We start from the raw sequence: 11,941 nt of genomic DNA, 5'->3' as shown, positions 1-11,941 counted from the left end.
TGGAAACCTAAATGAAATTAACAGTCCAGAATGAGATTTTCACTCTGCAGCGGAGTGTGCACTGATATGAAACTTCCTGGCAGATTAAAACTGTGTGCCCGACCGAGACTCGAACTCGGGACCTTTGCCTTTCGCGGGCAAGTGCTCTACCAACTGAGCTACCGAAGCACGACTCACGCCCGGTACTCACAGCTTTACTTCTGCCAGTACCTCGTCTCCTACCTTCCAAACTTTACAGAAGCTCTCCTGCGAAACTTGCAGAACTAGCACTCCCGAAAGAAAGGATATTGCGGAGACATGGCTTAGCCACAGCCTGGGGGAAGTTTCCAGAATGAGATTTTCACTCTGCAGCGGAGTGTGCGCTGATATGAAACTTGCCCGCGAAAGGCAAAGGTCCCGAGTTCGAGTCTCGGTCGGGCACACAGTTTTAATCTGCCAGGAAGTTTCGAAATTAACAGTGTTTTGAGGAAAAATTTGTTGCACTACTTATTGAACGCCATTCTCACTAGAAACCGAAAAGCAGCTCAAGAATCCAGCAAGCATAAATACCATTGCTACACTTATTATGTAAATATTGAATATGAGAGAAAAGAGATGTTCAAGAAGCCGGTAATTAGCTTACATGATATAACACCAAGAAAAGTCTACTGTATATCGAAAATTATGTAAGAAAATGTGACTTAAGAAGAACAGCACATACTTCAAGACATAACAATACATCCAGCGAATTCATGCATTTATAAGATCATTTCCATTAAAAAAAACTGCATTACTCAAAAGAACATTAACGAAAAGTGTTTTTCTGCTTCTCTTAACCCTAAAATTTTTGAACTCTGACAGTCGTAGTGAAATAATAAAGTACAGGGTTATTACAAATGAGTGAAGCGATTTCACAGCTCTACAATAACTTTATTATTTGAGATATTTTCACAATGCTTTGCACACACATACAAAAACTCAAAAAGTTTTTTTAGGCATTCACAAATGTTCGACATGTGCTCCTTTAGTGATTTGGCAGACATCACGCCGATAATCAAGTTCCTCCCACACTCGGCGCAGCATGTCCCCATCAATGAGTTCGAAAGCATCGTTGATGCGAGCTCGCAGTTCTGGCACGTTTCTTGGTAGAGGAGGTTTAAACACTGACTCTTTCACATAACCCCACAGAAAGAAATCGCATGGGGTTAAGTCGGGACAGCGTGGAGGCAATGACATGAATTGCTGATCATGATCTCCACCACGACCGATCCATCGGTTTTCCAATCTCCTGTTTAAGAAATGCCGAACATCATGATGGAAGTGCGGTGGAGCACTATCCTGTTGAAAGATGAAGTCGGCGCTGTCGGTCTCCAGTCTACTTCCGCGGGCTACGCGTGAAACTTGCCCGCACGTGTTCAACCGTTTCTTCGCTCACTGCAGGCCGACCCGTTGATTTCCCCTTACAGAGGCATCCAGAAGCTTTAAACTGCGCATAAAATCGCCGAATGGAGTTAGCAGTTGGTGGATCTTTGTTGAACTTTGTCCTGAAGTGTCGTTGCACTGTTATGACTGACTGATGTGAGTGCATTTCAAGCACGACATACGCTTTCTCGGCTCCTGTCGTCATTTTGTCTCACTGCGCTCTCGATCGCTCTGGCGGCAGAAACCTGAAGTGCGGCTTCAGCCGAACAAAACTGTATGAGTTTTTCTACGTATCTGTAGTGTGTCGTGACCATATGTCAATGAATGGAGCTACAGTGAATTTATGAAATCGCTTCAATCATTTGTAATAGCCCTGTATAATTTTTTCTGAAGTTATATTAACCAAAATTTCAATATATCATTTGGGAGGCCTGATGCTGATGTTTGTTGTGAATGTAAACAACTGGTAATTAGGATTTCTGATCTGCATTTGAATGTCGAGAACAGGAGCGCCGTGGTGCCTCGCGTCCTGCCTGCAACTGCCACTCTACTGGACACTACGTGGTGTGACGTCACCCACGTCACGAGAAATAAAGAATCCCGCTACGAAATTGTGACGTCTAAGCAGTCGCCTTGCCCGACATACATTGCGAACGCTCGGTTCCGTGCTGCGCCTACGAGAAATCAAAATGGCAATGGAAAGGTACTCACTAAAGGTCTGAACTTTGACATGTGTTACCTAGATCTTGCTTTGATTTGAACGCGCGGGTAAGAATAATTAAAATAAGAGAAATTAGAGCTCGAACGGAAAGATTTACGTGTTCCTTTTGCCCTCCCGCCATTCGAGAGTGGAATGGTAGAGAAGTAGTATGAAAATGTTTCGATGAACCCTCTGCCAGGCAGTTAAGTGCGAATTGCAGAGTAACCATGTAGATGTAGATGCGGATGAAAATAAATCATGCGCAGAGGCACCAGGAGCTCCTTCACTCACTCTCTCTCTCTCTCTCTCTCTCTCTCTCTCTCTCTCTCTCTCTCTCTCCCTTACAGTAACTATAATAAACTGCTCATTAGTGTACACGGAAGAAGTTGATGTACTGCCACATCATTTTTCTTTTCTTATTTTTTTACTCTTTTCATATTGTATATTTGAAATATTACATCGTCTCATCAGTTCTCATACTACACTTTTGTCATATCTTTTTCGTAGTAATAGTGCGAATGATCTGTTGGAAAGTGAATTAGCTAATTCATGATTTATGCCTGCTTTTACTTCGTGTTCTCTTCTTGCTGCTGGTTGATAAAACTTGCTGCTTGCACACAGTATGACTCTATACGAACATTTAAACACTAAAACAAAACTGTTTTGTACGGTACATGTTGTGCAGTCACAAGAAACTATCCAAACGCCGCCACCTTAAGATACATACCATCTGAACTTCTATTTCTCACGCTAAACAAATTTAAGTCTATAGTCGGCTTTCGTCCTGATGAAAGTCGGGAACAAAATCTTATCCAGCGCAGTTTCAGGTGTCTCAAGATGATGTTATTAAGTCAAGAAGTAGCGGATTGTACACTAATCCATTAAACTGCCTGAGAACGTGACTGTTCAGTGCAAATCAACTTCTTTCCTCTCATTTCATGAATAGGTGAATAGCTCCAACACCGCACTGTAGATAGATGGAGTCCATTTCGCTTATATATTACAGGAAACAATAACACAGCGTAGTAGCGAATGTTTGGGCAGACAATTGCAAGATTAAGTATGCTGTATAATAACCTGTGTCAAAAATTATATAAAAAAGTTGTTTTACTCTGCCACACCAACGAGAGTTCGTACTCATGCAGCATGTCTTAGCTGCGGTAAACTTCATCTGCTATAAATAGCCCTGCATTTCAGTAGACACTTGGTGCGACTAAGGCACGATTTCTACTCATCACGGACAATTCTTACCAGCACGTCCCTCCATGGACAAGAAAATTTTGGAAATTTGTGGTAAGGACTATGGGACCAAACTGCTGAGGCCATCGGTCTCTAGGCTTACGCACTACTCAATCTAACTTAAACTAACTTACGCTAAGAACAATACACCCACCCATGCCCGAGGGAGGACTCGAACCTACGACGGGGGGAGCCTCGCCCTGGACAAGAGCTAGCAATGTGTGACGGCCCCTTAATTACAGAACGTCCATGCACGACTCTTTTACAGGAGTCTGTACCTGCAAAAAATCCACAGAATTCATTCTACACACATCAAAGTGATTCAGTTAACTAGTAAAGCACTAACTTAATTTTATGCTTCACGAACAGCATTCAAAGCCACGCATTCCAAAAAACTTAAATGTCGCTTAACATAGGAAAGAAACAGATATGAAATGAAATGTCGTGTGGCTAGGGCCTCCCGTCGGGTAGACTGTTCGCCTGGTGCAGGTCTTTCGATTTGATGCCACTTCGGCGACCTGCGCGTCGATGGGGATGAAATGATGATGATGATGAGGACAACACAACACCCAGTCCCTGAGCGGAGAAAATCTCCGACCCAGCCGGGAATCGAACTCGGGCCCTTTGGATTGACAGTCTGTCACGCTGACCACTCAGCTACCAGGGGCGGACAAGAAACAGATACATAACGACGTCACTAACGACCAGATAGATGCACAAGACATTATTTTAAAAAGTTTAACGAGGAATCTACATTCACATTATCTAAAAGCATTCCGTGCCTCTTGGACAAATAGGAATACAAAAACGCAACTAGCTAAACAACTAAGCACACTTGAATAAAAAAAAAAATTTCCCATGTGGAAGAACTTGAAAGCAATAACAGGTGAAATCTGGTCAAGAGATCAGTGAAATCGAGACCCGCTGGATGCCAAATCACATAGTGCTCGAGTTTCACAGATACTGCTTTAGATACTTAGATTGCAATGGTACGATTCGCTGAGCCGACACTGAGCTTGAGTTACTTAGTGATCCTTCTTCTAGTCTGTTTAATGATTTCTCGGCTCCAGACTGCCCAAGTCACAACAACAGTGATCAAATTTGTGCGTCTAGAAACACATCAATTGAACGTAAAGCGTCAAACGGGAATCCGTTTAGTTACTTAGATATTCCACATATAATTTGAACGATACTTTTATAGAAATTATGTGTATACAGTCATTTTACAGGATATGTGTACATGATTAGTTTTAACGTTAGCAGAAGACATTATTTTTATGTCAAAGGAAAGAGACAATGCATTTGTTTCAAATGGCGGACCAAAATCTGAGCTTCGAGTGGTGATTGATATGTTCGATCCACATTTAGTTCTGGGGTGCAACATGACTGAATGTAGTTCAGCTGGACTCTCATCTGAGCAATTTCACAGGAAGTTGTAGTATTGTATCGCTTGAACACGACGAAGCATTCCGTCAAGACATTTGTACTGGGGAAAGAGAATATTGCTGGAATATGATTCGAAACAAGAAAGACTTTCAGTACAACAGAAAAAAGTGAGTTATGTTAGCTTATGGTGGCTCATTTCTTGTTAGTTTTCTGTAATTTATCACGCAGAATAAATGCTTCAATGCGAATATAATGGGACTGCTATCCCATGTGTTATATTCCGATTTGCTTAATTGGGAAGAATTTAGTAACATTATAAAATGCTATCCTGTGTTTTGAATTCCAGTCAACGTGTTTTGAATTACATCATTAAAATGAAAAAATTAAATGCGTGATCACTCGTAACCTATTACATTAAAACTAGATTTCAGCTCATCCATGAAACTAGAAGCAGGATAACAACTGCTGGGAGAGATTTCCTGTTTCCTGTCATGCTTCAGAAAATATGTATTTCCGCCCCCCCCCCCCCTGATGGAAATGTTTACTGGTTGTAACCGCTCTTTGTCTTACAGTTTATTGGCGATTTTATGCTGGCCACACAATCCGTGGGACTACTCTTAGGCGTCTATATACCACAGGGGCGTGCTGAAAAGTAATGTCTCCCATTTTATGTGAAAACTCTTAAAGCTTTTAAATTAAAACAAACGTTATTAGCAATCTGCATCTTTATTCTTCATGTACACATTTCTCTCTCGACGTAGTCATCCTGGCGACGAACACATTCCACCCAATGGGAGAGCAATTTGTTAACCTCGTCACTGTAGACTGTTTGATTTTGTTGACAGAGGCACAACCTCACCTCTACTTGCACCACTTCATCACTATCAAAGTGACCTCCCAGGAGGTGATAAGCTGAACTTTAAGTGTTGGAAACAGATGAAAATCTGATGGCACCAAGTTGAGATTTGTGGAGAATGTAGTGCTGCAGGAGAGTGTGCTCCGAACGTGGACGAACTCTTCAAAGTCGAAACTCGATTACCGCACGCTGGTTCTCACTCAGCGACGTAGTAATATCACATGCTAGAATTCGGAGTCCTCTAGCGGCAGCGGCTGAAAACATGTAGATTTAAAGAATAAAGATTGTGAATGTGAATAACGTTTGTGTTATTTAACAATCTCTAAGAGTTTTACATTAAAAATTCGGAGGCATCACGTTTTAGCATGCCTTCGTACTTTCACGTACTGGGGTGGTGGTCTGCTCCGTTTCCTTTACAGTGAAGCGGTGTTGCATTTATTGCCACAGTCTGGTGTTCTGATTTCCGTACACTGTACACTGTAAGCTGTTTTAAAAGGAAATGAAATACACAGCAGACGGCATTTGGCTCTAGAAAGGTAGTTTCTGCGAAGGAGTGGTGGAGGACAATGGCATACCGGACGCATAGTTGAAACATCTCACGGTAGTATATCTGAAAACAGACAACATACAAGGAGGCTGCCATCACCAACTACGGGATGCGGCAAGGACGTTGCAGATTTCTTTATATATTTAAAAAGACTTTAGAACATCTTGTCGGAAACACATAACAAATCGGTTGTGGTGTAAGCACTAAAGCGGGGTAAGTAAAAATGTGAATCAAGAGCACAGTCTACGCTTTGTAAGATCTTTCCTCACGATACATTGTAAACAGACTACCTACACCATTGTAGACTATAAGAGAAAATCTCTGAAATGCTTGTTGTAGATCTGTAAGCACGCCCTTCTTCACACAATAGGGTATGGAGGCGTTGTCAAAACTTAGAACTAAGAATGCTTAAGGTCTGCCAGCATTCACCCCGAAGTTTTGCATGAATTAATGCGATAAATCGTCCTCTTTATTGCGCGTCTATTCATTGATTGTCTAAGACTAAAGAGGATTCCAGAAAGTCAGAAAACTTAAAAAGTTGTCGAGGTTAAGAAGCCCAAAGAGAGGGACCAAGCGGAATGTAAACCTCATGGTCTATTGCTCCCATCAGTGCACAAGGGGAAAACTCAGAGGCGACTTTGTGTGATGGAGTGCGGAATACGGAGGTACTTAACTAGAACTACTTTGGTTTTAAGAAGGTACGCTCGCTTGATAACACCATTAATCAATCATTCCACTTTAGTTCGTAATTTGGCAGAGGTATACGGAGTTGAAATCTGACTGACGCTACATGCTCCTTCGAAAACCACTGGTGGCTGCAGTATTTGCATGCACATGAAACGTGAGGATTTATGACACTCTATACAATAGCCTCCGATAATACAGTAGGGGAGGGTAGGTGAATGAGCCATCATAAGGCTGTGAACAGTCATGGATCCCTACAAAGATTAGTCTGTACGCCACTTTTGTGGACATAAACATCGAACTCCTTTCACACTTATGATGAAATTTGAAATTTAATCACAACATGAAGATGAAGTATCATCTAGAAATTGTTGCTGATGGTTATCAGCACCCGCCACAATTATATATTAACCATTATATCAGTTTCGTGTTTGTATGGCTGCACCGTTTCTGATGTGACAGATACAGAAAAACCTGGATGATGGCGCAAGAGGGGTATAACCATGTAGGTACAGTCACTGTCTGTAATTTAAGGCATGTTCCCAACGGACGTTAGTGTCAGATACTTTGATGCTTTATACTGCCTCAACAACGGCGAAATAGAGAAGGTCCTAATGTTGACTACTTATGGAATCATCTATAAAATCCAGCAATGGAGATGGCGGGTGGATGCCTTTCAGAGCAACCGAAACTGATATGGTACGTTGGACAGACCTACAAAATCTCCTCAAATGTACGCGAAAGACTAAAGCTTCACCATGTCAAACCCCAAACCCAGCAGAGCTATGGTTCGCGTACTGATTGTGGACATCTCATATGTAGTACCCGAAGACCAATTCATAATGCAAGCTGAAGGGACGTGTATGAGAATGCCCAACGGTTGGTACCCGAGTGAATTGTTAATGATAATGGCTCTGAGCACTATGAGACTGAACATCTGAGGTCATTAGTCCCCTAGAACTTAGAACTGCTTAAACCTCACTAACCTAAGGACATTATACACATCCATTCCCGAGGAAGGATTCGAACCTGCGACCGTAGCCGTCGCGCAGTTCCAGACTGAAGCGCCTAGAACCTCTCGGCCACTTTGGCCGGCCCCCGAGAGAATGTTGTACTCAAGCGCAATTTGTAGAAACCACTAAGAACACACAGGAGACAATCACGGAATGATTGATGCGAGCAGGATGAAATTAGTGAAGTTCTACTTTCAGCAACACCAAAGGCCCAGCGCGCAGCAGCAGAACGTCGCCATTACCCACGTCCCCATTACCTATCAGGAGAGCTTCCGTAAAGTTTGGAAGGTAGGAGACGACGTACTGGTAGAAGTGAGGACGGAGCGTGCGTCGTGCTTGGTTAGCTCAGTTGTTAGAGCACTTGCCCAGGAATCGCAAAGGTCCCGAGTTCGAGTCTCGGTCCGGCACACAGTTTTAATCTGCCAGGAAGCTTCATATCAGCGCACACTCCGCTGCAGAGTGAAAATCTCATTCTGCAAACGATGGTGTGCTTGTCTACATTTATGAGCTGAACTTGTGACACCTGATACACAAACCACAGAGTAGCAACAAAGCACGACTTCTATGTGTGGCTGTCCGCCCCTGTTAGCTGAGTAGTACTCTCTTCGGCGGTACATATACTAAAATTGGAACGATACAGAGAAGATTAGCATGGCCCCTGCGCAAGGATGACACGCAAAATCGTGAAGCGTTCCACATTGCCGGCACGGTAGCACAGCGTGTTCGGTCAGAGGGTTAGCTACCCTCTGTAACAAAAAAAAAAAAAAAAACTGAGTGAATGTATCAACAAAGAACCTAAACGGGTGTCATCGGACATCCGCCCCGAACAAATTCAACGAACGATATAGAACAAAATGAGATAAAATAAAGTGGTCAGCGCGGCGGAATGCCACGCCAAGGGGCCCGGGTTCGATTCCCGGCTGGGGCAGGAGATTTTCTCCGCTCAGGGACGGGATGTTGTGTTGTCCTCATCATCATTTCATCATCTTCTCCGACGCGCAAGTCTCCCAATGTGGCATCGAATGCAATAAGCACTTGCCCTCGGCGGCCGAACTTCCCCGAATGGGGGACTCCCGGCCCACAAATGCCGTACGCTAATTTCATTTTTTTTATGTGTGGTTGCTGACAATTCCGTCGCGGTCGCAATGTAGTGGTACATATGGGACTGAAGTACTGTATATGTCTGAATTATTCATCTAACACGTGCCCTTGAAACATCGTAAGTACGCATTCGTGGCAAAGGGGCGTCTGTCTACCGCCAATCCAACATTTTCAGCACCTCCGTGAAGTCAAACAAACCCATCACCGTTCGTGCTGCCCTTCGCTGAATACGTCTTATTTGGTGTCGATCCACCATACTTGGGAGTAATATTTTTAAACAGGAAGTACGAGTGTTTTTTAGGCACCGTATGCAGATGGACTACATTTTCGCACTCACCTAAAAGAATGGCTCTGAGCACTATGGGGCTTAACTGCTGAGGTCATCAGTCCCCTAGAACTTAGAACTACTTAAAACTAACTAACCTAAGGACATCACACGCATCCATGCCCGAGGTAGGATTCGAACCTGCGACCGTAGCGGTCGCGCGGTTCCAGACTGTAGCGGCTAGAACCGCTCGGCCACCCCGGCCGGCGCACTCGCCTAGCAAATGAACTTAAATCTGCTGTCTGCTTTACCTACGGGTGAGCTCCATGATCATTTCATTTTAGTTCCTCGCTGGTATTGATTGCGTATTTCTAGATTTCTAGAAACCTTCTGACATTGTACAACACAAGCGTCTTGTAATCAGATTTCGTGGTTATGGAATGTCTTCTCAGTTATCCGACTGGATTCCTGGTTTCCTGTCAGAGAGGTCACAGTTCGTTGGAGCAGACGGAGAGTCGTCGAGTTAAATAATAGTGATTTCTGGCGTTCCCCAAGGTGGCGTTATAGGCCCTCTGCTGTTCGTTACGTTTGTAAACGACTTAGGAAACAATCTGGGCAGCGACCTTAGGTTGTTTGCGGGTGATGCTATCGATTATCGTCTAGCAAATTCATGTTGTTGTTGTTGTTGTGGTCTTCAGTCCTGAGGCTGGTTTGATGCAGCTCTCCATGCTACTCTATCCTGTGCAAGCTTCTTCGTCTCCCAGTACTTACTGCAACCTACATTCTTCTGAATCTACTTGGTGTATTCATCCCTTGGTCTCCCTTTACAATTTTTACCCTCCACGCTGCTCTCCAGTGCTAAATTTGTGATCCCCTGATGCCTCAGAACATGTCCTACCAACCGGTCCCTTCTTCTTGTCAAGTTGTGCCACAAACTCCTCTTCTCCCCAGTTCTATTCAATATCTCCTCATTAGTTATGTGATCTATCCATCTAATCTTCAGCATTCTTCTGTAGCACCACATTTCGAAAGCTTCTATTCTCTTCTTGTCCAAACTATTTATCGTCCATGTTTCACTTCCATACATGACTACACTCCATAAAAATACTTTCAGAAACGACTACCTGACACTAAAATCTATACTCGATGTTAACAAATTTCTTCAGAAACGCTGCAAATTCATCATAAGACCAAAACGAATTGCAAAACGAAATAGATAAGATATCTGTGTGGCGAGGAAATTGTAAATTGACCCTAAATAATAAAAAGTGTGAAGTCATGCAGATGAGTTCTAAAAGGGAACTGTTAAACTTCGGTTGCACGATAATTTAGTCAAATCTAAAGGGCGTAAATTCCACTAAATACCTAGAAAACACAGTTGCGATCATCTTAAATTGGAAACAACATTTAAAAAATGTTGTGGGGGAAGGCGAACCAAAGACTGCGTTTTATTGGCAGAACCCTTAGAAGATGCAACATGTGTTCTAAGGTAACTGCCTTCACTGCACTTGCTCGTCCTCTTTCGGAGTACTGCTGCGTGTTGTGGGATCCTTACCATACAGGATTAACGGAGAACTTCGAGAAAGTTCAAAGCAGGGCAGTGCGTTTTGTGCTATCGAGATATGGGGCACAGCGTGTCACGGAAATGATTTATGATTTGTAGCAGTCCGTTAAAACAAGATGTTTCTCTTTGCGGCGGTGTATTCTCACGAATTTTTAGTTACTAACTTTCTCCTGCGAATGCAAAAATAGTTTTTTGATGCCGATCTATTTAGCGAGAAACGGTCATCACAACAAAATAAGGGAAATCGCATGCAAAGGTGTAAACGTTCGTTTGAGAGTGGAATAACAAACAATTAGTGTGACAGTGACTCGATGAATCCTCTACGGGGCGCTTAAGTGTGATTTGCAGAGTAACCTTGTAGATACAGATGTAGTTGTTACACTCAGGATTTGTATGAGATATACTGATTCCAATTGTGACGCACTGACACTGTGATCATAGGGTTGCATGAACGAGCGGTCTTCCACTAAGAGTGGAGAACGCACAAAAAAGTTGCAGGTCTATTGGAAGCGAGGGAAGAGACTCGTTCCAGTAGAAGAAATGAAACCCCGCACTATCATGTAGGCTTTGGTGGATGGGGTGGAATGTTAATGTTTAATGCCCTCGGTGGCACCGGTAGGTGTAACAGGTGAGGTCTGTTATCAGCGTTCGGTGCCCTGAGGACACCTGGGCTGTGCAGTAGCAGCCTACTCCCCGCTGTGGGGTTTTGGGATGGGCCGGGGCGCCGCAGTCGCTGGTTTACGACGCCCGGCGGAACAGTGAGTCTGGAGCTGGAATGTGGGGCCCACCACTGGGGGTGGCTGCAGCAGGCGGCGATGTTCTGCCGCCACTGTGCGCGGACTGCTCTTGCTGTACCTCTCCCCCGTTTCAGGAGGAGCCGAGCGAGGCGAGCGGGTGTGAGGGGGAGAGCGGGGGGGGGGGGGTGTGTGCCCTGGTGGGCGGGTCGTGTCGTGTGTGCCGTGCGGGCCGCGCGAGGCGGGTTTTACAGTCCGCCGTAAAGCAGCGGGCCGTTTCTGCGTGCTCACCACCCGACCCTCTTCCCAGCCGTTCTCTCTCTCGAGGCGTACACGTCTAGGTGTGGCAAAGCATGGGAAAGCAATAATCGTTTTTTCCTGCTTGCTCTTGAAAATCTAAATTCTAAACTCGTATTGCACTGCAATCGACCAAAACACTATCCGATCTCAA

The 11,941-nt window shown here is 44.0% G+C and overlaps 1 non-coding gene across 1 annotated transcript; it reads left to right on the top strand.

The window, feature by feature from the left end:
- Positions 1–8,422: 8,422 nt before the first annotated feature.
- Positions 8,423–8,529, top strand: LOC126163329 (U6 spliceosomal RNA). Its single transcript, XR_007535220.1, has one exon. It is a non-coding gene; the product is annotated as a U6 spliceosomal RNA (small nuclear RNA).
- Positions 8,530–11,941: the final 3,412 nt, after the last annotated feature.

The sequence above is a fragment of the Schistocerca cancellata genome, chromosome 2 (genome assembly GCF_023864275.1).
Source record: "Schistocerca cancellata isolate TAMUIC-IGC-003103 chromosome 2, iqSchCanc2.1, whole genome shotgun sequence".
Taxonomy (NCBI): domain Eukaryota; kingdom Metazoa; phylum Arthropoda; class Insecta; order Orthoptera; family Acrididae; genus Schistocerca; species Schistocerca cancellata.
This window is presented reverse-complemented; position numbering and strand designations above follow the sequence as displayed.